The sequence below is a fragment of the Hyperolius riggenbachi genome, chromosome 1 (genome assembly GCF_040937935.1).
Source record: "Hyperolius riggenbachi isolate aHypRig1 chromosome 1, aHypRig1.pri, whole genome shotgun sequence".
NCBI lineage: Eukaryota > Metazoa > Chordata > Amphibia > Anura > Hyperoliidae > Hyperolius > Hyperolius riggenbachi.
Window position 1 is genome coordinate 598,580,918 of NC_090646.1, and position 24,179 is coordinate 598,605,096.

The following is a 24,179-nucleotide window of genomic DNA, read 5'->3' on the forward strand; positions in this document are numbered from 1 at the left end:
AAAAGTAATTTATGGCTCATTTTACTCTGGAAAAAATGAACTTCTTAGTTGTATACATTTGCACATATTCTAAATTTTACAGTTTTTCACTGTAGTGCCCCTTTAATAAAAGACCAACTTTGTCAGACTACAAAAAAAGCCATTAACACAAGTAGGGTGCTTAGACACTACTTATCATCAACTATAGCTCACACCTACAGTAATGTAACTTAGTAACTATTGTATTGCATGAACAAAGGTGAAGTAATGTTTATTGAGTAGCACATTTTCACGAACTCCACTTAAAGGAAAAATAAATAAATATTTACACATCAAATTAACATTTCTCAGTAAAATGCACTATAATTTTTTTTCCTATTTTGCTGCCACTTACAGTAGGTAGTAAAAAGCTGTCAGATCTGAAATATGTTGGTCTAGTCTATCTCCTCATACTGCTTTTCACACTATTTTTTCATTGAACTGAGCAACTGCAGTTCAATAAGTGCTACTGTAAATACAGGTAAATAATTAAATGACTGAGAACCCACCATTGTTGACTGGGGCCTTTCTTCTACTCCACCTCCTTGATGGAGATTTGAAGCTAGATCTATCTTTCCTTTCTGCTTCTTGCCCTCCTTAATCTCAGTCCTGAATAACAATATGATACCACGTCTGGTAAAGTTGAACAAGGTGGTGGCCAGCTCGGCTAGGCTCCTACCCCATCATCCAGATTGTCCTTTTTAGGCAAACAATAATTTCTTCTTATCCGCATTCTCCTGTCCTCAGAATTATGAGTGGTGGAGGGTCCAGAATCTCTTCACTGCTTCAAAATTTTGGCTGGGTGGCAGGTTTATCTCCTGTCACCAATTAAGTTTTACTAGTGAAATCCCTATGCCCAAATCAGGCCACAGTAGTTAAGTCCAACGTCCCTCAGGACACCCCTGTCCAATTGATGTTCCAGTGCTACCATATCCCTGCCAGATTACATAAGTTTAACCCCGCCATATTGCTTCAGATGTTGGGCTGGGAGGGGCCACCACTCATATATTTTGGGACTGTCCAATTGCAGCTAACTTCTGGGTGGAGTAAATGCCCCATTTGAAAAAATCTTCCAGATACTAATTACTTTTGGCGCCTTGTACTTTAGCAATGACTCATTCCCAGGAGTCTTCCGTGTTATGTACCGCTGTATGTTACTGTTGGCTCACTGCTCAATTGCATTTAAATGTGAGGCTCCAGACCTACACCTTCAGTTGGTTAAAGGTAGACTTGATATGACCATGCTGGCAGATAGGATTTTCTATACTAGTATTGAAAACCTTGATAAATATGAAACCATATGAGAGTAATGGATTGCCAACAGGAGGTTTCAACCTACTGTTGTACTTTAATATTTCCTTGCTTGGTCCTGAGCATGATTAAATTATTTAATCTGTACCCCCACATTTTAGTGTGTTTATTCTTATTCAATTTATTGTTGTTTGATCTCTATTGTTTGATCATTTTTATTAGTCAGACTGTATTCTACAGGGCTCCTTTCTGATATTTTTCTATAGATCTGTACAGTTTCTTTATATTGTTTATATTGTTTACCTATTCTTATTTTTTTTTTTTTTTTTGCTCAATAAACTTTTTATTAATAAACAATAAGTACCAAAAAAGTAGGTGAAAAAAAGTTATGTCAAAAGTATTCTGAGTATGTTCTTGCTTACTGATGGCTAAAAAGGCATATTATTGAGGCCTCATTCACACCTAAAATCGAAAACGCAAGTGTTTTGCGTTTTTGTGCGCTTTTTTTTTACCCCTTCCGGCGCTCCACTGCATGCAGTGTTTCTGGTAAAATTGCTTTTCCAATCGCTTTTCCAGAGCAGTTTTGAAATTTACTCCCTGATGCAAGTCAGGATGTGAACGCTTTGACCCAGAAAATAATAAATATAATGTATTTATTCTTAAAAACCGTCACGCAGTCGCTGCACAAAGCGATTTTGTGAGCGTTTTGCGTTTTTCCTATACCTTTCATTATAGCAAAAATGCCTCAAAAATGGTACCGTTTTGCTGAGCGGATCGGAAACGAACTGCTCAGCTGTGAACTCTCTCTCATGGCCCATACTCTCGGGCAACTTTTGTGCCTGTCGCCAGCACACGTGAGCGTGTGGGCGACAGGTCGGCGACAGCTCCTCGCCAGGTCCCTCCGCGTACACAAGCGGAAGATGGACCAGCAGCGCGACGGAAGCTGTTGCCGACGTTCCTCCTCCCCCCGCCGGAAGCTCCGTATACCTCAATGGAGGTTGCTGTCGCTAGTCCGCGTACTCACGCGGACTAGCGACAGTTGCGGCGGAGTTGCGGCGGCGACTGTCGCCAGGCGATTGAGCAGTTAAATCGCCCGGCGACATCAGCGATGGGCGACAGTTCGGGGTGCGCGCCCGTGCAACGGCGCATACTCACGGGCGACCTGTCGCCGCAACACACGCGGCGACAATTGTAGCCCGTGAGTATGGGCCATCAGGGAATAATTGCACAAGCATTTTTACTGAGAAAATCGCCTGCGCTTGAAAAAAAGGGCCCTTAGTGTGAACAAGCAGAACTACTGCGCCTGCGCAGTCCGCTCTGGCTCACGTGGCGGTGATTGACAGCGCCGCTTGCACAGGCGCAGTACAGGCTGACCCGGAGGTCGGCCTGACGTCATCGCTGGGACCGGGAGCGAGCTGCGGCGAACGGCTGCGGGGAGAGCTGCAACGAGGGACATGCTGGAGCTTGGGGCTGGAGGAAGCCCCCGGTAATTAGCACTTATTAATTTTTCCCCTGATAACTCCTTTGGCTGATGGTGTAATGGTTAAGGGCTCTGCCTCTGACACAGGAGACCTGGGTTCGAATCTCGGCTCTGCCTGTTCAGTAAGCCAGCACTAATTCAGTAGGAGACCTTTGGCAAGTCTCCCTTACACTGCTACTGCCAATAGAGCGCGCCCTAGTGGCTGCTGCTCTGCTCTGGCGCTTTGAGTCCGCAAGGAGAAAAGCGCAATATAAATGTTATTTGTCTTGTCTTGTCATATAATGGGCTCTAGGCCTCCCTCACAACCTCCCTCCCCTCTCGCCCCTGTGACCGCCACCGTATGTGCCTGCACACGTCCGCCCCCCTGGCCCCGTCCTCCTCCTGCTCTAAGTAACTGCCGCCGTGCATGCGCAGTGTGCAAAAGCACAAGCACAGGGACACACGTGAGAAGGATGCAGCGAAACAGGGGATTTATTATATAGGATGTGAAAACATCGCCTAAGAGAAAACGTGAATTGGATCAGACTCAGTGTATATCAGGACAGATGCAATTAAAGCTGATATAAAACTGGAACAGCTGAATAGGTCTAGCAATATGAATTGGTGGGAGACAAAGATCCATATTCAATTAACTTTTTCTCCTGAGTTTTCTCCTAGGGGATATTTTCAAACTTGCTGCTAATAAAACGCCTGTTACAGAGAGCAAATGCAAATTTATTTTGGTAGCACTTTTTAAACTACTTTTTCGCTCCTTTTTAATTGCAAAATGCTGAAAACTGATTTTAAAGAGAATATAAAAAAATTATCTCCTAGGAGAAAATTCAGGAGAAAAAGTTAATTGCATGTGGGCCATAATGTTTAGTATGTGTAAATGACCTACTTTTACTCTGGTTCTCTGTGTACCTGTTTTTGAAAATCCATATCCTGCTCTTTAAACTACCCTATTGCTTTACCACTGTGTTTAGTATTTTGTTTTTTTTAATCATCATTATTTTACTTTTACTTTTTTGTATTTTTATAAGGCCTTCTCATGGGATTATGTACAGATTTTCATCCAATATATTTTCAGCTGTGTAGCTGGCATGTTAATGGAACTCTTTTCAGGTAAAGAACTTACAAATGGATCTTTAATGTTTTCACTAAAACGTATGCTTATGGCAAACTGCCAAGCAGTAGTGCAGTATTCACTCATTTAAACTATATGCAGAAATAGCTATAAAGTAACCCACGTCTTCAACAGGTGGCCAGAACAAGTCATCTCAAATTCCTACTTTATTTAAATAAAGTCTAAAAAAAAATGCATTGCTCTGAGAGTAAACTCCAGCCTGCACTCTGTCCTAGTAGGGTTCAGAAAATATGACAGTTCTTGTATACAAAACAGTGAGGTAGGGAGTAGGGACCAATAGGAGTCCAAAGAGTAATTCAGGACTGTAGTGCCCATGATGGAAGGCCTTGGGCCCACAAGTTAAAATTATTGCGTGTATAATACATATAGTAGATTCAGTAGAGGCTGGTAATAATTTCTTAATGAAAATTTTTCTTCAGAGTTCATTGGACTTGATTCATCAGCTAAAGCAGTGCAGCTTAACCACTTGAGGACCACAGTGGTAAACCCCCCTAAAGACCAGGCACATTTTAACTAAAATAGCCACTGCAGCTTTAAGGCCAAGCTGCAGGGCCGCACAACACAGCACACAAGTGACCCCCCCCCCTTTTCCCCCCACCAACAGAGCTCTCTGTTGGTGGGGTCTGATCGCCCCCCTTGTGTTTATTTATTTTTTAATAAAAATGTATGTTACTGTTTTTTTATGTTTTGAACTTAATTCTTTTTTCTCTTTCCAGGAAATCCCCTCCCTCCCCGCAGCCGGCCAATCACACGATCGGCTGTCATAGGCTTCTGCCTATGAGAGCCGATCGCTCTCTTGTCCCCTAGTGGGACAGCGCTGCTGCTGATCGCAGCGCTGTACTATGTAAATCGACGGCGATCACGCCATCTAACAGTCTCCCGCCGCTCGGAGACTGAAGAGGGGGCGGAGCTCCGTTCTCCGAGCATGAGATGCGCGTGCAGCGTGCGCGCAATCTCATGTAAATTAGAGCCCCAGGACTTGACGCCAGTTGGCGTAAGGCGGTCCTGGGGCTGTCGTCACGGCCACGCCCATTGGCGTTAGCCGGTCGGCAAGTATTTAACCACTTCAGCCTACAGTGTTGAAAATCGTATGCATCCGAGCAACGTTCACCTCCCATTCATTCACCAATAACTTTATCGTTGCTTATCACAATCAATTGATCTATATCTTGTTTTTTCCGCCACTAACGGACACACAGTAAAAACAGGGTAACGCAACATCCCAGTGTGAAAGGGGCCTTAAACATACTCTCAGAACACACCTGTTCAGACAAGCCTACAATTTGCTACAGGTAGCATTGGAGGCTCACTGCCTCATCCACTAAACTCTGTGTCTCTTTCACTTCTGTCTAGTTCAGAACAGGGGCATAACTAGAAATCACTGGACCGCCCCTGCAAAACTTTGAATGCCCCACCCGTCTGCTTGCCTGCATCTTTTATGTCTCCAACGCCACTGACAGAAAGTAGAGTCAGTGGTGTTGGAGACACAGAAGATGTGGGCATGCAGAGCTCCGTCACTGCTTGGAACGCGGACGTCAGAGGTGAGTTCCTCGTCTGCTTTCCCTGCCCGCTGCCACCATTTCTGGAGAGGGGAGCTGGGAGCACTAAAGGGAGGGGCCCAAGGTGAGGGAGAGGGGGAGTTGGGCCCCTCCCTCCTGCTGTGTGCCCCCTTTCCTGTGCTACACCCCTCTCCTGCCCTAAGCGTTTCCCTCACCAGGCTCAGGGCCCCCTTGCACTTGCATCCCTTGCAGGGGCTATTGCTACGCCCCTAGTTCAGAAGAATCAGAAACAAGATTGAGTGAAAAAGCTGCAGCAGTGCCCATACATTGTTCTATTTTATGAGCACATCAACCTTCCGGTCTGATAGTTTTATTGAGGAGATTTATTTATTAAAGAGATTTGGCCCTGCAACATGGCCACCCAATCAATCTTTCCAGCTAACATGGGTCTACAGGATTGATCATAAATGATGGAAAATTTTTCTGATGTGAGGTAATAATGGCATGCGATATCTTGATGGCAGACAGACTCCAAGTCAGTGACCCCCCCCTCCAACATGTATATGTGTCACTCCCTCCCCCCCCCCATTCTCGTGTGCAGCGTTGAACACTCACCTGCTGTGTGCTGCCAGGAATTCTGGCCTCATCCTGTGTCTGCATCACATGTACTGGTGCATGTAGCGACATCACCATATGTGCCTTCAATGCTGCACACAGGCATGGGGGTGTTTGACACATATACACTTTGGGGGTGGCAGCAGGACAATTTCCAATAGATTTCACGCTGAAATCCATTGGAAATCGGTGTGCAATGTATAGGTAGGCAATAGATCCCTCTCTGATTGAATCTGATCAGAGAGGGATCTATTGCCTACGCATGCACTGCACACAAATTGGAATCTATCTAACAGTTGATCTGGTGGCAAACATTCAGCAGTTAATGCCCTGGTTGTTTAAGGTCAGTGCAGTGAAAGGGTAAGCTATCCTGACTTAAGGTGCCCATAGAACATGTAGATTTCTCGCCCATATACAGCAGATTCAATCACTGTGATCGAATCTGTTGTGAAATCGATAAGCAAACGCTGACCGATCGTCCGATTTCCATCCAAAATCAATATATTCAGTCGATCTGTCCAGGCGGAAAATTTTGATTGGTTGGGAGCTCGTCATTAGCGGCGTACAATTCGGCAATGACCGATGCAGCAATACATTACCTGACCGGCCGGCTCGAGTCCCCGAATCCGTGCTATCCCTTTCTCTAACTGGTCTTCTTCTGCATCTCCTCTTCACTTCCTGTCCCGTCCTGTGAGAAGGGGAAGTTCATACAGTAGAGAGCCCTCCGGGAGCAGGGGCGGCGTGTCAGGCAGAGGCAGCGGCAGCTCCACAGGCTATGAATTGATTTCATGCTGAAATGGATCCAAAATCTGTGCACAGTGTTTGGGCAGTCATTAGATCCCTCTCTGATCAGATTCGATCAGAGAGTGATCTATCTGTTGGTCAATCTGGTGTCAACCGACCAGTGTATGGCAGCCCTAAGCGATAGTGTTAATTTAAAACAACGGTTGACCTCTCTGTGTTAGCAATTTTCTTATCTTGTTCAATGAGTCTTGCCTAAAATGTTGTCTATTTTGAATTTTTGAAGTTGAAATAAAGATATTGACTGTAAGGATTTTTGAAGTACCGTAACTTACATTTTAGAGGGGAAAAGGATAAGCTCTCTGAAGTAACTTACATTTTAGACAAAGCAATTCACTGTGTAGCTTTTAGAGTATACTGAACTGAAATCTTCTCATATTTAAATGTGAGAGGTAGAGTGGGACCGATTTCAGTCCCTGCAGATCTTACCTTTCCTGGACATGTCAGCGGCAGTTTGAATGCAGCTGCTAACAGCAGAACTGTACACCAAGCAGCAGGCAGTGGGCCAGTATTCCAGCACAGAAACAATTACATGATTTTAAAGTTCTGAAATACAGAGAAACACCAAAGTTAAGGACTCCCTTGGTCAAGGTGCGATTGGCAGAGCATTGTTGTCTGTAGAGTGTTTTGTCACACCTTGGCAAAGAGGTCCTTAGTGATTCTGAGATAACGTTTTTTTCCTGTGATTTTATCACATTAACAAATGTAGAGCTGCTTCTGCTGTGTGCTTGGTGACTGTCTATGACCTCGAAACTCAAGCACAGAGATCTCACCACCCGAGTTCCCACAGGACATAACAAACCATTACATGATTTAACTCTCCAACAGCTATAGAAAAATTGGCATATCAGTGTGTGTCCATTTGCCCTGTAAAGGGATCCCTGGAGCAGGGTTGATATTACCTCTAGAACAGTCACATCTATGCAACAAGCAGCATTGATGGGACTTGCTTGAGCTCTATCAGTGTTGTTTGCAAGTTTTTGCCAAAGTCATTTTTCACATTGAAAACGCTATTTTCGAATTTGAGAAAATATTATGGAAGATACATCATATTTTTTTCGCAATAGGGTCAAAGGAAACAAAATTTCCTTCTGATGTGAAAATTCTCCAGAATTTCTAAAAATTCGTTATTGTTACACAAACATTTTGCAAAAATCATCAATTTTTTGGTGCCAAAAATCACAAACATATTACAAAATGGTTTTCAGTGGCATTTTCTCTCAAAAGTCGAATTTTACATTATTTAAGTAAAAATTAATGCAAAAAAGTATATTGGATTTTTTGCTCATCACTGAGCTCTATCACTCTTTATTGCCATGTTTGTGATAGCTTCGCTTTAATATTATGTATGTAACAGTTATCTATTGGCATTGTTTTTCAGAACTTTGCAAGGGTGAAGATGATTTATCAGCTGGGGAATTTCAATACTCTATTAAAATCTGAATACCAGCTTTTGTGTGTGTACTTAAAGGACACCCTAGGCGAAAAAATAAACTAATGAAATACATGATTCTATCTTCCTTCTGCTAAAAATGACTTTTTGAGATATTCCACAGTTTTATTTTATGTTGAAATCTACTTTTTAAAGTTTTAACTGTTTTATTGTTTTTGCTCAATGACACATTCATTGAGTATGTGAGAGCTAAAATCTATAAACTATTGACCCTTTTTATATCTTTCCTGCTCTCAGAAGACATTTTCTGCTAGGAAAGTGGTTTATAGTTGGAATTTCTTATCAGTGACAGTCACACTGTAGTCACTTCCTGTCTGATGGCTGGTTCAGACGGACGCTTGTGGAGCGTTTACCGCAAGCGTTCGGAACATCGAGATTTTGCGCGCTTTTACCCGAACGCGGCGTTTGGGTCCCGATTTTCGTTAGCGTTCGAGCTACCCCTGGAAGCGACATGTTGCTTCCAAGGAGCGGCCAACCGCGACGGCTAATGTTCCCCTAGGGGGGAAAAAAAAACGCGACCGCATCGGAACGCGACCGAGGGCCACTGAAAACCGCGCAGCCGCCGCAATGCCCCCAGATGCGACGCCACGCAGACGTCCGTCTGCACCAGCCCTTAGTCAGGACTGAGTCAGCCACTTAAAGGAGTACTATCGATTGAAACGACTTTTTTTTTTAATACTGTATATTAGTGTACACATTACCACTAGTGCTAGGGGCACTTTATTTATTCACCCAGGTCTCTCTCTTGCTATCCCTGCTTAAAAATTCATTTCTCACACAGCTCATAGTAGTTTAGGTCACCCTGAGCTGCTTGGTTACTCTGTCACACAGCTCACAAATATATTTCACTGTGTCACTCACAGCATGCAGGAGACATGAGGAGAAATAGGCTGATCTGAGGTGGTAACAGGTAACTAAATGAGCTGGAATATTGCTGGAATATAACTAGCTATAAACAATAGTCTGTGTTTACACTCAGTCTGGCTGCCTGCTTGTGGTGATTCACTCCAGGCTGCATCCACTTTACAAGCTGCTGAGAGGGGCAGACCACTGTTTACAATTAGCATTATTAGTATCTTTATCAGTCAAGAGAAGCAAAGATAATAAACACACATTGCTAGAATCTTTAACCCCTTACCACCATATCAATAAGATTCTTTCAGCAAGGTGATAATTAAACTATAAACTGAGGAGTTGATAGCAACTCCCCTGTGCAGACATGGGCTTAGCCCTCTGGGAGCCCTCAGCATATAGATACATTTGTATCAAACACTGACGGCCAAAACTGACGGAGGATTTTACAGCTGAGAGGAACAGCTGTGTGAGGAATCAAATTGCTCCTAGTACTTGTCCTAATGTGTGCTACAACATACAGCATTTAAAAATAAATGCATACATCGATAGTATTCCTTTAAATACCTCATATTTAACTCTTACAGGCAGAGAAAGAAAATAAGGAACACAGCATAGTTATTTGTGTGCTAGGCGCTGTACATACACATGTCTGTCTCATCATGTCACCTCGGGTATCCTTTAAAGTGAAAAAAAGTGTGCCCATGGGGTTTTCACCTCATGAGGAGGAAGCCTCTGGATCCTGGAAAGACCCCCAAGTCCTCCTCCACAAGCCAGTGCTAAGATCCCTGAAAGATTGCTTGCTCACAGCTCACACATGCTCAGTAGCATGCAGGGCCAGTTCTAGTAACAATGGGGCCCTCAGCCCCCCCCCCCCCAACCCAACTTAACAGTTCTCTGGGGGTCCCTGCAATGTCTTTGGCAGAGTAGCATCTTGTTTTTCCTGGCAGGTGCACTCCACTGTCAGCCCTTCATTGCTCCATTGCATGGTCCTTGGGGAGCACAGGTAAGTTGTGGGAGAGACACCTTTAGAGGTCCCTACAGGTTCTGGGCCCCTTCACCTTAATGGAAGCACCAGCCCTGGTAGCATAAGCCCGCTCAGGATTCGGAGGAAAAAAGCCAAGCCCGATGGGGTGAGTGCTACTGCACATGCGTGAGCCACCTGCACATGCACAGTAGTGCGGATCCGATCGGGCTTGGCTTATTACACCAGCGCTCCAGCTAGTCCCACTGCTATGCAGGTGCAGTGTGGCAGCACTTTAGGGGTCTCTGTGCTGGGTCAGCCTGGCTGAGAAGGATAGGGGAAGCATCCCTATATCAGTGCATTGCACAGCTAAGCTGTCATGCTCACCGTCCTGGTCATCTGCGGGGTTCCCGGGTGCGCTCTCTGGTGCGCACGCGCGGGGGCTCTCTGGGCCTTGTAGTCCCTCATCCAGCCTGGCGTGTGGCGTTGCGCGCTGTGCGCGTGCGCGGGGTGTTTTGCGCGTGCGCGCATGCGCGCGCATAGGTCCGCGCGCGCGCATGCGCGGAGTGTTGCGCGCGCATGCGCAGAGTGTTGCGCGCGTTCTGCACATGCGCAGGGCGCTAATTTTGGCGCCAATGCTCATTATAAAAGCAGCACTGCCCTTTGCTGCAGTGCTGCTCGTTCTGACAGCTTGGCTAGCCTGTTGGTGAACCACTCCCTGCCTTGCTACTTTCTTGATCTGATTTCCTGTTGTGACCTTGGCCTGTGACCCCGACTACCGCTGATTTCCGCCTGCCCTGACCTTTGGCTTTGTCTCCTGGATTACCGCTGTCTGCTGCCTGCCCTGACCCCTGGCTTGTGACCCCGACCTTCGTTGTCTTCTGCCTGCCCCGACCTTTGGATAGTGACCTCGATCTACGCTGAACTCTGTTTACCCTGGACATCTGGCTTTCATCTGACCACGCTTTCTCCACAACTAGTGTCTCTGTTCTCCCGACCACTCGCTGAGGTAATCCCAGTAGTGACCTGGTAGGGCACTAGGCAGCTAAGTTCCACATCCCCCTCCTGGGGGTGTGGTCCTGCACTCCCCTCAAGGGTGTGTGGGTGAAGACCCGTGGTCACCTAGACTCCACTACTGGGTAACACCTCTTCCTTCGTGGGAAGGTCAACAGGGACTGAAGAGAAGTCCCAGTCAGCCCTAACCCATTGGAGGTCAGCACCTAACATAAGCGATTTGCCTGCAGACGTCCAATTCAGAAACTGGCCATAAGAATAGCTCCCAACTGCCCCTCTTTTGGAGGGACAGTCCCTCTTTGGGAGCCCTGTCCCTCTGTCCCTCTTTCCTCCTCATTTGTCCCTCTTTCAGGACTCTGTCCCTCTTTCTATGTAAATAAACATATTTCTCTACTAAAAAAAACTGTGTTTGATTGACTCTAAACTTTATTCCCATCATTTAAATTGATTTATTACTAATTGTAAAATGTTAATATGATGGAAAATTAACCAGCATAGAAAGGACCAGTGTGGTTTGAATTATAAAACAATATATTTTTCTTATGACATCTTTATGGTATGTGTGACTAGGGGTGTGACGGGGCAGTGGCGTAGCAATAGAGGGTGCAGAAGTAGCGACTGCATCAGGGCCCTTGGGCCAAAGAGGCCCCGAAGGGTCCACCCTAAATCACAGTATTAGCTCTCTATTGGTCCTGTGCTGGTAATAATCCCTTCTATAGATGCTTTAAATAGTAGTAATCATTAACACACTGTTCCCCATCCCCTTCTTGCACCTCTGACACTGGGGTTGTTCTTGGCAGGTTTTGGTGCGCCGTATCCATTGTTATGTCCAGAGTGCTTGGGAGGCCCCATGTAAAACTCGCACCGGGGCCCATAGCTCCTTAGCTACGCCACTGGACGGGGGCGTGGTCAGGGGTGTGGAAGGGGCGTGGCTTAAGGGTCCCTCTTTCTCATCTCAAAAAGTTGGGAGGTATGCATAGACAATCTGAAACAAGCCCAGATAGTAGAATCAAAAAATGTTGTTTAAAGATGAGTCATCACAATTAATTGAAAACAGTTTAAAGATAATTTGTACTGAAAATAACGCAATGAGTAAATCTGCTTATTATTTACAATAGTACTTTGTAAATTATGAAGTCAGTGTTTGAGTATTGTAAAATCTTTCTTCACCCTTAATTCTCCCTAATTTAAATTCTGAAATGTATCCTAGGTGACATCATGTTTACTGCCGGCATGTGCATCACTGCAGAATGCTTGTTTACTCTGTGTTCCAAAGCCAGTAGAAAAAATACCTGTGCTTCCGGAATGCTCTGGGAGGAGAACTCCACATAACTAAAAAGCCTAGGCTGTGACATCACTGAGAGGGCAGGGCTACATACCAATATACAGGAAAAAAGCCATAGGAAGTGTTTATGATGCTTAAACCAGGATAATTAACATAAAGGTGGGTATTCTGAATGATTTACTACATTCTACTATATGTCACTATGATGCCTCTTTAACAAAATGTTGGCTATTTTTTAAGAGATGGTGTAGATGCAATATGGCAAAGTAGAATTGAGAATAAAGAGAAATTAGCTTTAGCTCCCTATTGGACAATGAAGCCATCCATCAAATTAAAAAATCAGCAGGAAGCAATTGGCATGTGCTGCTGTATGGATGTTTGTTGTCCAAGTTCCCTGGCTGTAGGCGTGCATTGTTTTTATATAGGGATTAGCAAGCGACAATCATATGTTTGGCGCTTACCAGACTTTTCGAGGAGAAAGGCCTAGAGATTTGCAGTGCAGTTGCTTTCTGGACTAACATTCACAGGCAAAGTGTTGGGTCACGTAAGCTGCCCTCCAAAAAAATGTGTAATGGGTGTACAACAGCTCTCAGGCCCCCAAGCAAAACTATCATGGGCCCACTGCACTCCCTGTATGCAATGGCTAGTCAAACCTCAAAAAAAGGTAAGTTACAAGTATGAATTAATCCCCCCCACTGTGACCCACATATATAACGTTTCTGGTTCTATTCCAAAGCATATGGAACGCCATTCTGAGTGCAAAAGCTCATCCCGACCTGGTGGCTGAACACGTGGCATGCATCGGAGGATGGCAGCATAGAGGATGCAGCTACCCGGAGGAAGTGGAGACCCAACACAGTGCTGGAGCAGGTAAATATTTCACTGCTTCCTGCGCTTCTCTTTAACAACAACAACAAATAACATTTGTAAAGCACTTTTCTCCCATGGGACTCAAAATGCATAAGCTTGTCTCAGACCAGTAATTGGTTGATTGGTAAATTGGTACACAGGAAGAATTCTATAAGTCTGCAAATGCCAAGCTTCAGTCTGGATTGAATAACTCCGTTCTTTCTTTACTATTGATATCGCAGTTCAGTTAGGCCGTAGATCTCTGTAGCAGCTAGGTGGGGGGCCACATATATGGTCCTATTTAGACAGCCCGGGATACTATAGTGAAACCATGCAGATACTAGATGGGTTTTACTATGGCGTTCGCTTATGTTTCGATCACATTGGTCTCCATTTTTGTATTCTACCTCTGTGAGTGTATATTTTTGTAATTTTTCACCTGGCTACATTGATAGGGTTTTTGTGGTTCAGTATACCTCACGTTTTTGATTGGAGATGTTAGGAAGTACCACTGTGGTCGGGATATAGCGGTTTTTATTAAGGGGTGGGGGACTAAGGCGACTCTTTTGGTCGATTATAGCTATTACTGATATGTGCTAATAAGCACAACTCTATTTAGATATTTAATAAAGATTTCTATTTTTGAATTACTATTTTTGCAGTGTACTTCCTTACACTAACAGTGTGCAGCAGTATACTGGTTTGCTCGTTTGTTTTTGTCGATGGATTGAATAACTCCAAGGATGGGGCTGTCTTTACTGGGTGTGGTAGGGAATTCCAAAGGGTAGGGGCAGCATGACAGAAAGCTCTGGCTCAAAAGGTTTTGAGGTGTTCTCTGGGAGTGACCAAGTTTAAAGAGACTCTGTAACAAAATTGTCAGCCTTACTTCTTCTATCCTATAAGTTTCTATACATGTTCTAATGTGGTCTGTCTTACTGCAGCCTTTCCTAGTTGCACAGTGGCTGTATTATCTCTGTTATATAATCTAATCTTCTTTCCTCTGACGGCTTTATCGGGCTCAGGCACTCAGGAAGGAATGTGCTGCTCTGTTTGTGGTAGGATAGAAGCTATACACACCCTCTCCACATCCCCTACAGGCTCTGTATGAGTCACAGACTGAGCTCCTCTCAGCCTATCACATGCCATGTCTTTTGTTTGTAAACACTGCCTAAAACTGGCAATTACAAGCCAGGATTGCAGCACGGAGTAGCAGAAACAGCACAGAGGGGCTCAGGAGAACATAATGAATAGAATGGTATGCTTTTTATTGTAAGAATTTTAGAGTACAGATTCTCTTTAAGGATCCTGCTGATCTGAGGTTGTGAAGGGTGTGGTGCAGTTTCAGCAAGGTGAGGGGAAGGAGGAGGAGCGGGACCCATAGCCTCAATGCGCTTGCTGGCGCTATTGTTATGCCAGTAGTTTTCAGAGAGAGAAAGTTGCTATTTTAAGGCTAACTAGCTTTGTTTGCTGTAATGTCTAATAGTATAAAATAAACAGTAATACTAATCTGTGGTTTACCTCAATTAAAATCATTAATCCATATAATCAAATGAATTATAGTGAATATTCAATTAACAGGACATCAGAAGCATCTACATTAAACGTACAGCAGAAAATAGTGATTTCTGTCCTGGTACAATAAAGTGGATTTCCTCTGGCAAATGACAGTAACCCGATCAGTAGAAGTGAACACAATCGCGGCAACACTTTTGCCGCCGATGCTGGCGCTGAGCTATTGATTTTGTACGACCGGGGATGTTTGATGTCGCCGCCAGCGCTGAGGCAGGAAAAATGATTATTGACAGATTTTACCAAGTGAACAATAAGTGGTGGGAAGACTGGAGCAGAAAGGGGCCGAATGGCCTTTATGTGTTCTTCAATCTCAGACAGTAACCTGACACAGGAGTCAGTTCAGCTGTCTACTTTTAACCTCTTCATTTGTGAAAATGACTGTGATGCCAATTTCGTGTAATATTAGGAGGACCTTGACACAGAGCTGCTTCCACATATATTTTTTATAAATGGAGATAGATAGGCCATATTCTAGCTCTGTATCCATTATCAAGCATTATAGCAGAAGAGCGTTGTGTGTTTTTAGACATCTTAAAGAGACACTGAAGCGGAAAAAAAATTATGATATAATGAATTGGTTGTGTAGTAATGGATAATTACTAGAACATTAGTAGCAAAGAAAATATTCTCATATTTTTATTTTCAGTTATAAAGTTTTTATTTAGAACATTGCATCATTCTCTAATATTTGCAGTTTACACGCTACTCAGCATTCTAAATGATTTTACAGAGCAGGCTAGTGAACTTTTGAACTGTTATCTGCAGGAAAAAAAAAACATACAATACAGATACAGTGCCAGACACTGGAAATAATAAGCTTCAGAAGACAGAGCTCCCTGTGACTTTGAAAGTTGTGGAGCTCAATGGCTTTTTTGCATAGATAACAACTGGAGTTTCTTAACTTCTCTTGTACTGGAAAAAATATTAGACTTATCTCTCTGCTCCTAATGTTTTATTTCTTAGCTGTACTACACATACAAATCATTATATAATTGTTTTCGCTTCAGTGTCTCACATCTTAAAGGATACCCAAGGTGACATGTGACAGGATGAGATAGACATGTGTATGTACAGTGCCTAGCACACAAATAACTATGCTGTGTTCCTATTTTTCTTATTCTGTCTGAAAGAGTTAAAGGGACTCCGAGCTGTAAATAGAATCAAAATATGAGCTAAACTGGGGCTTTCTCCAGCCCATTGTAGGTCGGGAGGTCCCTCTGCGTCCTTCTGGCTCTTCTCCTAGGCCTTCGCTCAGAAATGGCTCCCGGCTACACTGAGCCCGAGTGTCGGGCTCCTTCGTCCTGAAAGTTGACGTCAGTCGTCAGCACGCCGACCGCCTCACATCATCACGGTGGCCGGCGTGACAGTATGGCGCATGCGCAGTTTAATCGCGCATGTGCCGTACTGTCATGCCGGCCGCCGTGATGACGCAAGCCGGGAGCCATTTCTGAGAGAAGAGCCAGAAGGATGCCGATGGACCTCCCGACCTATGGTGGGCTGGAGAAAGCCTCAGGTAAGTTCAGATTTTTATTCTATTTACAGCTCGGAGTCCCTTTAAATATCAGGTATTTAAATGGCTGACTCAGTCCTGACTCAGACAGGAAGTGACTACAGTGTGACCCTCACTGATAAGAAATTCCAACTATAAAACACTTTCCTAGCAGAAAATTTCTTCTAAGAGCAAGAAAGAGATAAAAGGGGGAATTTCTTATCAGTGAGGGTCACACTGTAGTCACTTCCTGTCTGTGTCAGGACTGAGTCAGCTACTTACATACCTGATATTTACCGTATTTTTCGGACTATAAGACGCTCCTGACCATAAGACGCACCTAGGTTTAGAGGACAAAAAACAGGGGAAAAAATATATACTAAACCTGGTGCATCCACGGTGAAGGGGCATCTTGTGAATTATGCCCCCTTGTACCTCCCTGTGTCGTCCTCCGTCCACCTTGTGTCCTCCTATGTCCCCCATGTGTCTGCCTCTGTCTTCCTTGTGTCCTCCTCTATGCCCATTTGTGTCCCCGTGTCCTCTGTTTGTCCCCATGTGTCCTCCTTTGCATGGGCACAGTACAGGGAGCCCCTGACTTTGCAGCGGGTTGGAGGTTCAAAATGGCAGACGTTCACAAGTCAGGAACTCACTGCACTTGCAATATAAGACGCAGTGACTCCCCCCCCCCCCACACACACACACACACTTTTGAGGGAGAAAAAGTGAGTCTTATAGTCCAAAAAATACAGTAACTATTTCAGGCAGAGAAAGAAAAAAAGGAACACAGCATAGTTATTTGTGTGCTAGGCTCTGTACATACACATGTCTATCTCATCATGTCACAAGTCACTTTGGGTATCGTTTAAGTCATTATGGTAAAGCCTGCCTAATTGCTATTTTCAAGGGGCGCTTTCTACCCCTCTAGCTGCTTGTTGTGCTGCTGTATTTCAGTTTAATTCATATATACATTAGATTTGTTCATCCCTCTCCTGGATAGCTGATTTTATGAGATGATCACTTAATGAATGAATAGTGTTTTGTTTTGTTTTTTGAGGAATACAAAGAAACAAAATCAAGGGCCCAAGATAGTGTAGTATGTTTATACTGTATAGCGGATGAGATCTTATATAAATAAAATGGTGCTCACAAAGGTGGGTTTTGTCACTCAAGCACCCACTGTATCAACAGGCGGGGAGATTAGATTAGACCTCGCTCGTTTTAAAAAGTCGCTCTCCATAGAAAGAAAGGAATGGGGACAACACCCCATATGTAAGGATAGTAAGCAGAGGCACCAGGACAGAATACAAACAATTAAAACCAGTTTAAAAAGTCAAGTAGTGGTGGACCTACCTCTCCAAAAAGACCAAAATATTCTTTATACAGTGGAGTTATTTGAATAAAGGACAAACGAGGCGAAAATAAACTAATGAAATAATTGTATTTATCTTCCCTCTCCTAAAAATGACTTTTTAAGATACTCCACAGTTTTATTTTATTATTTTATTATTTATCGATTTTTTTTAAAAAGAGCTCAGAAAGCGCTAATCAATCACAAGCGCTCAGAAAAGTGCTTATTGTTTTGGCTGAGCCCTTAGGCTTCTTGCACACAGGGACGTTACAGGCGCACATTAGTGCAGCCTGTAACGCTCCCCCAACGCACAGCAATGTAACACAAGTGGGCTGTTCACACTGCCCACGTTGCGTTACATTGTAACGCAGCAAAGTGCTGCATGCTGTGCGTTCTAAGCGGCTAAGCCCTGTTAGACTGTTTGCACATGCTCAGTCATGTTGGGGAGGAGGGGAGAGTGGCCGGGCACATGGCTAATTAATATTCACTGCACTCAGTGACGTGCAGTGTTTACTTCCTGGAGCGGCTGCTCTGTACGGCGATTGGCTGGGCGGGACCACGTGATGCCGCATGCGTCCAAGAGTACGCATCACGGATGCCAGAGTGAGCTGCACAACGCGGCACACTCCGACGTCCACACCAGAGAGCACCAGGCATTGCGTTAGGGGCACGTTGTGTGCCCTATAACGTCCCCTAAACGCAACGTCCTGGTGTGTAACTAGCCTTATGGTGGCCATACATGGTACAATTTTTCAATTAGATAATTTAGTTCGATTATTCTGTTAGATCGAATATAAAGATTTTTCCAGCATGTCCGATAATTTTTTCCGAAAAAACGGGATAATCGTTCGAATTTCTTGATCGAAAAAAAAATATTTTCAACTTTCATTCAATTTGATCATTTAGATCGAATAAACGGGAAAATCTAACGTTTTTATTGTATCGTGTATGGGCACCATTAGGGTTTCCAGAAAATCATTTCTAAAAACAATAGGCTGGTGGATTTTTATCTGGTTGCACAGAAACCAGCACTGTCCTTTTTTAGTGAAACAAGTTACTTCTTAGTTGGTTCCAATAAACAGACCTTCCTACGCTGAAGTGTAAGGAAAGGAGATCTGAACGACAATGCAGTTTGTTTAATTAACTTTGGTCACAGTTGATAAAACTTCACTTCAGTTAGGAAAACGTTATCTGATGTAGCTCTTTTGAAGTAAGTGTGATATTATTGTTTAAAAATTACGCCTTTAGGAAGATAAAACCGCCGCGCGTAACATGGGAAGCAAATATTACATGACAAATACGAGCGATTACGTGTTATCTGAATTACAGATATGGTTATCGCTAACACTGAGAGATAGGATTATTACTGTGAATAGAAGTTGGTGTTTTATTTATAATTAAAATTGTTACTGGGCTTTACCTTGTACAGTTTATTTTTTGTGTAAGTGGTTTTAAAGGGCAGAGTTTATTTTCCCACAATAAAGATTGTGACAAATGGCAATAACATACTGGAATGTGTCAATACATGTATTTATTAATGTGAGAAATATCAAACGTCACATAGTCAGTGACTTAAGTTATTGCTTTGACAGTCTTTTTACATGAGACTCTGGGAGTAGTGTGAGTCTAGAAATTTAAAGCCTTAAAAACATCCTGGTTTAAAATAGGCTAATTGATCCCCCTCCCCCCCCCCCCCCCCCCGCTAAGCCATAGACTGTAGTAGGGACATTTATTATTACTATCAATAAGTATTTATATAGCGCTGACATCTTTTGCAGCACTTTACAGAGTACATAGACTGTGTCACTAGTTGTCTGTCAGAGGGGCTGGCAATCTAATCCTATCAATTTATGCATCTTGTTTCTAAAACTTTTTTGTTTGTATGTGGTTTTTATGCAGATTTTTAGATTGTGTTTTGTTGTGCATATCAATAAAGTGAATTTACATGAAACGGTATGTATGTAAATACGTTTAAATCCACAATTCCCATTGGCTTGCTAGGTTTGTGAATCACATATCCATTGTAAAAAAAAAGCATACATGCGGCCAAATTTTTTTTTACAGAAAATTAGCATTCAAAAATGTTCCTGCCTGCTTTAGATATCATTTGGACATTTGGTGAATACTCAGAACTGCACACAAATTGAGAAAAATCCCTAATTTCCCATATACATGATATCCCTAGTAGTGATCACCTCGAATGTGGGCTGACTTTAAGTGTCTAGGGAGGACTGTATCTAAAGATATTGCACAGATCAATCCCTTTAAACTTAAAGGCCCGTATCCACCATGTGATTTTCACGACAATTTTTCCGATGACCGGTGATTTTTTGAGTGGTGAGGAGTTATTTCCATGAGCTTGTGACGTCGATACAGGCGTGTAATCATGCAATCATGCAAGGGGCGTTTAGGGACGCGCTCACCGATAACAACTGTCATGTCGATTTGAATCTTCAAGATCCCAGATGACTCTGCGCAAAGTACCACGATCGCTTGACTTCCCATTCACACCCATCGTAAAACGTCGCAAGCAGGAAGAGGAATCGCTGCACACTCGCTGAACCCGTCGGGTGGTGAGTACTCAGCTCTAGGCTAACACCACTGATGGAGTGATCCTCTGATAAATGTGTGACATGGAACATTCTTACCTTATTACAAATTTCAAAATAGTCCCATTTAGATCACCAAAGCTTCTCTGCTCAGATTTTGGCTAGTTCTAGTGATGATCATAATCTGCTAATAACGATTATGCAAAAGTTTACATAAAATTTTGCAACTATGGCCACGTTATTATAATTTTGAAATTCAAATAATTTTGCATAATACATTCATAATTTCGCAAAATTCTGCATAACTTAGTGCCGAATTTAGTGGTTTATAGAAAAGTCCCCATACATGCTACAGGCACAGCGGCTGAAGAGAAACAAGCAGAAAGACAGTGAGGGATCGGGATGACTAGAGGTAGCTGGAAGCAGCCCCTGGTAAATTAAACTGGGGACCTTAGTGTCACTTTAAAGTGTACCACAGAAAAATGTAATTTTTACCGAGTTAAAAAAAAAAAAAATTCTTTGAATTTTTAAAATTGATTTGCCCAAAAAGTACAAGCTCTTTCAGACTAGCGGTAGTTCTTCCCCGTAAGGGCCCATCATTGCCGTGGAGAAGTCTAGTAGGGAATAATTTGTGCACATTTTATTTATACTGAAGCTAACGCCCTCCTTTTCTGTACCTGTTTTGAATGCATTTTGTGTAATTTTGTCCATATTTTGGTGCTCTGCGCATCTTTGCAAATAGCTAATTTGGGTACAGCCTCTGTCTGAAAGCACTGCCAATTTCTCCTGCTGTAGAAAATTAACGCATGTAATTCTGGCCATTTTTTCTATTTCCTGACTATTATGCATCTTATTTTTGAATGTTTACTTGTCTTTTTTGCTAAAAAAGAAAAAGCTTCATTAAAAAATATTCCAATTTTTTAATGACAGTGGAATTTCCCTGGAAATGATGCTAGGTCCAGGAACAAGGACGGATGGCAGCTCAGTGGAAGTGGTGACTTCTACACTATGGTCTTGTAAGAAAACATGTAAATAGTTCATGGGGTCAACAACGGGGAAAGAGATTCACAATAACAGAATGATTCACATATTCTGTGTTTTGTTATTTGAAGGTCATTATCAGCGTGGCTTGCACATTTTTTTTGCCAAAGTCATTTTCACATCAAAAATGGCATGTTTGATTTTGATAAAATTTCACGAAAATACATTGTGTTTTTGCAATATGGCAGAAAAAAAATTCTCAGAAATGCAAAAAATCATTTCTACCCAAAAATTTGAAAAAAAAAATGTATATTTACTGCATAAACGTGAAAATGTAGTTATTTTAGAGCCAACATATGAAAAAATTGTTTATTTTAGCGGAAAAAAAACCCACAAAAATGCTAGCAATCACAAACTTACTAAAAAATTATTTTCCATAGCATTTTCGCTTGAAAGACAAGTCATTTTCATGAAAACGAATGCAAAAAGAATATCTGCTCATCACTGGTCATCATGTCCTTGTCGCTCTTAAAGGGTGTTGGTTGCTGCATTTTTCACCAATTTGGGATCACTATTGGTAATCTACATCATGTTTGTGGTCGTTAGTATCTGACACAGAAGATTTTCCTAGCGGCGTTCTCTGTCACTCAGCCGGGGGTGAACAGCGGGGGAACAGGGACTCATTGCTATGAAAATATATGTTGTATCATAAACAAATGTCCACAAATATAAGGTAATTTTCCAATTGCATGGCCCCAAAGTGATTGAGAAGGCCATACACATAGGATTGGATCATCTACTGGGGTCATCTGAGTGGCTTTCCCCCATACAGATACTTCTCAATATGGAAATGACTGCTTTTTGTATAATTAATTCATATCCCACTTCTCCTGAAAGATATGGAACTCAGCCAAAAATGTGGTTAGAGGAAGAAAACACAAAACAAACAGTACAAGATTAGATACTTTTACAGTAATTTATTTCAACAGCTGCTCCTATCTACCAAACTATACTGTGGATGTCCTTGGTAGGTATTTTTGCGGCATATGAGTTGTTATGTATAGAATGCTTTGGGGGAGGGCATGTAAAACCTGCACTGGGGCCAAAGCTCCTTAGTTAGAGGGGAGGTTAATGTTAGGTATTAGCAGGGGAGGTTAGTGTTAGTTATTAGGTGGGGAGGATAGTGCTAGTGTTGATCGAACAGTGTTCGACACTGTTCATTATTCCCCGAATATCGGGGTGTTCAGGTTCAGCTCAAGCTCAGCTGAGCACCACATGCCGCGCTGTTCGAGGGCCCACACGCAGGGGCGTAGCAATAGGGGGTGCAGAGGTAGCGGCCGCATCGGGGCCCTTGGGCCAGAGGGGCCCCAAAGGGCCCTCTCTCAAATACAGTATTAGCTCTCTATTGGTCCTGTGCTCATAATAATCACTTCTATAGATAATTTGAATAGTGGTAATCATTAATAAACTGTTCCCCATCCCCTGCTTACACCTCTGACACTGTAGTTGCCATTGGCAGGTTTTGGTGCGCTGTATCAATTGTTATGTATAGAGTGCTTGGGGGGGGGCCCATTATAAAACTTGCATCGGGGCCCACAGCCCCTTAGCTACGCCACTGCCCACACGGGCCCGTTTTGGGGGGCTGGAGGGGATGCAGCATGAAGGGAAAGCCATGGCCACAGTCGGTGGGGAGGGGGGACGGTCCCCCCCTCACCTCAGGACTCTCCCCTCTGTGCTCCCCTCCAGCTTAAATTGGTGTGTGGGCAGCAGCGGGCAGATACATACCTTCCATGCGTTCCACCACGGATGCTCCTCGCTCTAGCATCTGACGCAACTTCCTGTATAAACAATAATAAAAAATAAAAAAAATATACAGGAAGTTGCGGCAGACACTAGAGCGAGGAATATTCACGGTGGAACGCACGGAAGGTGTGCATCTGCCCACTGCCCGCCACTGCCCACACATTTAAGCTGGAAGGGAGCGCAGAGGGGAGAGCCCCGAGGTGAGGGGGGGACCCCGCCCTCCCCGCTGACTGTGGCCATGGCTTTCCCTTTATGCTGCGTCCCCTCCAGCAGGCCTGCTCGGGTCCCCATTGACTTGATATAGGCTCAGTATTCGGCCGAATATCCTGAACATCTAGACCAGGTTCAGCCGAGCCGACCCGAGCCCAAATATCTGGGTGTTCGATCAACACTAGTTAGTGCTATTAATGGGGGGGGGGGGGGGGAGTAGTGTGAGAATAGGGGTCTGGGAAGTCTTTAGTAAAATATTGGTAATATTATTTTGCCAAAATGTTACCTATTAACATGAACATCAACGGAGGCCTTTGCAGTACTCCCTTTCCACAGTGGGCTATAAATAAATGTCTGCATACAGAGCAAGACTTTTTTTTCAAAAGTCCAGGCTGTCCTGGAAATGTTCAAATAAAAGTTCACCGTATAGGTGCAATATGTCATGTGACTGCAGTCACTCAACAAATGGTTCACTAACCTTTCTGCAATCTTGTGGTCTGAGATAAACCATGGTGATAGGTGTAAACATTTATGGCCTAGCTGAAGGCAAGTTTTGATAAATCCAGAATAGGTTTGCATGATCAATTTATGTTCTCCAACGGTCAACGGTGCAGCAGGACTTTAGTAGATCATTTCATCTGTGTTATGCAATGAGTACAACTGTCGTTTGAAGTAAATAAGTATTTTCCAGTGGGAACATAACTATTAAATAAACTTTTGCAAAAGTCATAGATGTCACTATCCTGCCAGGAATAGTCTGTATCCTGGAAAGAATTGAAAAAGTAAACAACACAATCACACCTAATAGAACATTATCTCAAACTGATTGTATTAACACTTCCAGAAGTAGAAAATAATTACCGTGGTTAACTATTATTAACTATTATTTTCTGTTTACTACTGGTAAAGCTGAACTCTACGCCCATATAAAAAACTACATTTAATTTGAATTATATCTGGGATTCCATTACAAATCTAAGCAATCTTCACAAGCCTGGTTCCACCAATACTTTTGTTTGT